Consider the following 6,013-nt stretch of genomic DNA (forward strand, 5'->3'; position numbering starts at 1 on the left):
CATGTACATATATTTGTACATACAATTGTCATGCTCTTCTGCATAATTTATATTTCTTGTATATTGTATTTTTCTTTTACTATCATTATTGTTTATTATTATTATTATTATTACTATCATTATTATTATTATTATCATCATCATTGTTATTTGTACATTGTACAACTGGCATTCATTGTGGGCAGCAACGTAAGAATGTCATTGGGCAGGGAAACTCGCTTCTCTCTGTGCACATGACAATAAAATACTTTGACTTTGACTTTGACTCTTTTTGGCCATATGACTTCTAGTGAAAATCCATAAATGTCTCATGGTGCTGTAGGTTCCACACCACTGGTATAATGTGTGTAATAAACTGGAACAGACACACAGAGAAAAAGCAACAGCTTATCTTGAGAGGCTTTAGGGGGTTTGATGGTACATTTTCTATACTGTACTAAATTATGTTTGCACCATGCAGTAATTTGTAAATTTCCCCACTGTGGGACTAATAAAGGAATATCTTATCTTATCTTATCTTATCTTATCTTATCTTATTTTGTAATTAGAAACACATTTGACAGTACAATTGGCTGCTGAGTCTTTCCTACGTTTTCCTTACAGTCCGGAAAAGGGGGAGATACGCCTGGCGGTGATCTGCAGTCCTCTATGAGTGTGTTTGTTATTTTACTCTGAGTTACTGTAGTTTGCTTACGCAGATAATTTGGCTGATATACAGCCTCTGACATTAATGCAGTTGGCTTTGGCTGTCATTAGAGTGAATGACTTTTTTTGACTAAGCCAGGGCTGACTGTTTTGTGTAAGTAAAGATTTAAACACTGACTCTTACAGTTTATGCTGCAACATGTCATTTTCATCACTGACTGATGTACTGTTCTCGCAGTTTCAGGTTAACCTGTAGTCGGAACCAAAGACTATTTCACTGTCACTGTGCCTTCACTGCGGCTCAATGTCACACATTTCTGTACTTCTCTCTGCAGTACGTATGGCTGTGAACCATTCTTTATATTGCAAGGTGTGGCCCTGTCCCTAAGTGGCTCTAATTTGGTTGTTTTTATTGTTATCATGTCAGTGAATCCCTTTGGAGGCTCAATAAAAACATCACCAGGTGAGGACTAACTTTCCTGCTAATGCATCTGCCTTTCTGATGGCCTGCCTCTGATCATTTAGCACACCGACTAATTAATAACCTAACGTCTTGCAAGTTAGGCTCTCAGTCATATTATTATTATTTAGCTGAAATTTCGTCAATCAGTGAACTTTGGGTATTTGCCATAGCAGAATTTAGTGAAGGGACACAGACTCTGCTTTATTTTCTCACTTGTCTCGGTGAGTAATTTGCTTTTGCCAGCTGAAAATCAGGAGTGGAAACCGAGCCTTAACACAGATCATTCAAGTTGATGGTGGTGGCAATCAGAGACTCGTGATATGTTGTTTGCTGTGGTCCAGAGACGCAGGTGCCTCCTTTTGGTGACAGGGTGGCACAGTGAGAGGGGAGACAGAACGAGGGTATAACATTTGATTGATTAAGTATCGTTGCACAAAGAAAGCTAATATGAAGAGTCAGAAGTCTGGTGTGACTTGTGAATCTTTACCTTGTGTATTTGTCATCTAAATAATACTTTAAAAAAGTAGATTCTACAGCATTCTGCAAAAGAGGCTTTCAAATGAGGAGCCAGTGTCCGACACAGTGTAAATGAATTTAAATCTATAGAGATATTTGTTCTCTGCAGCTTTCACTTCCACTTTTGATCCCTGACCAGGTCGTTAAGGAAAAGCCTAACCAGATGTTATTGTTGGGCCAGTTGAATTTTAACCAGGGTCAACTATGCCTGCCACCCCCCAGCAGAGGGGGCAGCAGGAGGGGAGAAGGGCAGGAGGGACAGGGAGCAAACAGCAGGAGGGGAGAGGGGTCTATAGTTTGCAATGGACCACACAGTGAAGGCTCATAATGCCGTCTCACTCTGCAGGCATAATTTGTGGTTCTGCCCTGCCAAATGCCTGGGGAATAGCTTTGAGCAAGCGTTCACAGCAACTGTTGTCTTCCCTCATGAGCACTGAGGATGTTGATTCAGAGGCCGCTCGGGCGCTTTTGGATGCTTGGAGATTCACCTATTTAAATGAGAATCACACACCGGATTTATGGTGTGCGCTTTTGTTTTTACAAAATAATGATGTACTCATGTATGGAACTCAAAGAAACTTGTGAAATGAAATTAAATGACAATTAAACATCAATAAAAGTTACACTAGTATTAAATTTGTAATTCTCTCTATCTGAATTTCTCCATTTTTCTCTGTTGGAGGACGGCTGAAGCCCATGAACTTCGTCACAATAAGGAAACTGTTTTTTAAAGCATATTACAGAAACAAATATCTTAATTCTTTTAATTGGTAACAGACACTATGAACTAATATTATGTTTATATATTTAATAAATTAATCAATGACCCTGGAGAATTTTCTACAACTTCAGGTTTAGTACAAGTAAATAGTTGGTATGTTCAGATATGCTTTATATTAAAGTATCAAGCACTGTGGAATGCCTTTTCTTCTCAAAACCAACTTCAGTATAATAATAAATAAATAAATACAATGGGTACAATACTTGCAAATATAACTGCTTTTTATATCATTTATTCCTTAAAGTTAGTGCCTGATACACTAGAGGTCTGCCACAGGTGGTGCAGCATCGAAGAGTTTATAAAGTCGTTGTATGTTGTATGAATGATTCTGTCAAGCCAAACAAGTCTATCTACAAAATGAGACCTTTCCCTCTAACTTGGTGCTATCTGATGCCACATCAGGACGGATCACTCAATCATCTTTAAAGCATCCGTGAAAAGACAACCTATCCTTTAACTGTGAGCCAAAATAAATGTGTTTTGGCAATGGTAGGGCACCTTTAGTTTTTTTGCTTTTGCTTTTATGTTCTACAGTTGTAGCAACAGTGAAATAAATAAACAAATAAATAAATAAGCAACCCAATGATAAAGTGGAGATTCAGCAAATTACATAAATTACAGTATAAACCATTTTTTTCCATACAGGCCCCAACTTTGCAGTGCTCAGTGCCTCCTTATCACTTCACTTTGGCGGATTTACTACAGCGCACTACATGCCTGGAGACTATTTTAACTGTATATTAAATACAGTTAACAAGACAAATGAAGCAGATATAGCTGCAAAATACTGTTTATTTCAGGCAAATTTCCCTACAACTGGAAAAATATCAGTAGAAGAAGCAGAGGCAGAGGAATCAAAGCCCAACAGTGTCCTTAGTGCACAGGCAGTGAGAACACAAGTGCGGTTGCTGAGGTGTGACAGGACGGGTTAGAGGGGAAACCACCTGCAATGGAGTCTGTCAAAATCATATTTTATATCTTTTTCATTTGTCAGAGCCAATTCAGATATGTGGACACTGAGCCAATGCCTCTGAGCAGAATTACTGCAACTGCAGGCTGGAAACAGTTGTACGCTGTTGCCAGTGGAAATGAATCAATCAATAAATGAATCATGCATGTGGCATCATTACATGGATTTTTTTAAGATGTGCATTTTGTATTTAAGGTACTTAAAGTTGACAGTGTGTTAGCAAAAATATGCATGCAGTGTGAATTCATTTCAAAGCTTAAAAAAAAAAAAAAACTTTATACTTAGGAACTCTCCATAGCAGCTGATCTGTCTCTTCACTGTATGTTGTTGAGAGTAAAATTAAAACGGGTTAGATTGTTATATGCATTCATAACTTACCATGTAGTGAGCTGAAGGTACAGTAAAGATCCCAGATGTAGTGCTAAATCCACCTTCCTGTACTCCATAGGCGAACAGAGCAGTAATATCCATTTGAGGGGCTTCTTCCTTTCGGCTTCATATCTCAGCAGATACTGACAGCTGTGATGTGTGGACAGAGGAGCACAATTAGGACAGTAGGGGTGTATATATTCCACACACACCCGTGAAGCGCACACACACAAACACACAAACACAAACAAATTCTGATGGCTCCGCTTGACAACCTTCTTCCTCACAAACGTGCACACACACACACACACACACACACACCCTTTTCTCTGTCCCTTCCTCTTAATTCATATCAATAGTGCCTCCAGGACACCTATCCCCACCTCGAGGGTCAGGGCCCTGGAGCCGACAGCTACAGTACGCCTCTGAGGATTTCCCAAGTAATCCGTCTCTGCACAAAATATGCTCTTGGGATTTTTTTTTTTTTTTTTTTTTGGACAACATTTATGGACTGGGTCATCACCTATGAGTTGTTATTCATGTCACTCTGTCATGGCCAAATCAAAGCAAATTTATGGGTGACCAAGGAGTGAGTAAGGCTGGTCTGCAGTGTGTGAATGAAGGAAGGCCGCCAAGGGGCCAAACAGGCTTCATAGTAGGAAGTTGGTACGGATCTCACCAGGAGGTTTACTCCCCTCTGGGATGAGGCCTAGTGAGGATAAAAACGCTCAGTAAGGGGCTTGGGAACGCTTCTCTGTTCTGTGTGTGTGTGTGTGTGTGTGTGTGTGTGTGTGTGTGCGTGCTCTTGTGTGTCTGTGTGTATGTGCACGAACTTGTGCATGGATGTTTGTAATCGCTGCAGCTTTATGAGCCTTCACATTTCATTAGGTTGCTGAATTCGCGATGGGTATGGAGCTCATGTATAACTCCTGGGGTGCAAGTTCAATAACAATGATCATAATAATGATGACAATGGACACACATCATGAAATGGCCCTTAGGCAACTAGTGTGAGTCGTACAATGGAGCTGGATTGGGCCAAGCCATGCTGGAACTCAGATGGACAGGCATGGGATGCCTCCCTCTGCGTCTCATGTACTGGATTATAGGTCGGGCAAAATCCCAAAGGAGGTGCGAAGCAGGAAACAAACCGAACATTATTACAACGACCCACATCGTTGCCGTGAGAGGATCCATGCTGGCTTTACCCATTGGCAACCGGTGCCACTGGGCACCCTACCCCACGCCTCTCACAGTAGGTGGCGCTATAGAGAGAGACAGACTGGGGCAAAGGATAAATGCACACCAGTGTCGGCTGCCAATCACCTTTGTATGGCAATTGTTGGCCGGCTGAAAAGGTCGTTAAGGGGATTTACATAACATTTTGCACTCCGCCCTGGGCACATACGGAAATGTTTGATACCATATGGAGTCCTCACCGTATGAAAATTGTTCTCATGTATTTTGACAGCACAAAACAATTGTAATGTAAGGGAATGCAATGTCACAAACGGCAGAGAAGATTATAAAATCATTTTTTAGAGGCAATGGATTGATGCAAGAGGAAAGCTAAGGTGTAAACGATTAGAATATGCCACCCCACTTTATGTGTTTCCATTTTTCCCTTGAAAATTTCCCAAAATGTTTGGAAATATAGGCTAATTTTACTAAACTGATGTCTTTATCATTTACGCTACCAATGAGCTTTTGCAACATTACAATTTGAATTTGTGATCAGAGGTGAGCAGCTGTGTTATAGTTTATCTCCTGTCATGTACATGTGGGTTTATCTTTTCCAAAATGCCAACTGGTGGAAAAGATGTAGACACTGGAGTCAAAGAAGATAATGTGGGACATCTGTGACAGAGAGTTGAGACAAGCTCTTTAAGGACGCTCTCCCTCACAGGGGGACCACTGTGTGTGTGTGTGTGTGTGTGTGTGTGTGCATGCTGGGGGGGTAGTATTAAGTATGGGAATTGGTTGGAACTGGTTTGCAAAGTGTGGGAGCACTGGCAAGGTGTGGGGGTTCACATAGAACGCCATGCCTGTGCCAGGGATTTGGATTTCCTGGTAAAGGATGACTTGGTTGGACGTGAGGTTACCATGGTCCATTTCTTCAAATGAGTTGCTTAACACTCATTGAGTCATTTCTGTGGCCACCTCTGCTGCTCCCAGTTAGAAAATTGGCAACCAGCATCCAGATAGGCGATTACGTGCCACTGCGAGATGAAACAATAGAGAGGATAAAGGTATTTTCTTTGAAAGACTT

Source organism: Myripristis murdjan, chromosome 17, assembly GCF_902150065.1.
Source record: "Myripristis murdjan chromosome 17, fMyrMur1.1, whole genome shotgun sequence".
Lineage (NCBI taxonomy): Eukaryota > Metazoa > Chordata > Actinopteri > Holocentriformes > Holocentridae > Myripristis > Myripristis murdjan.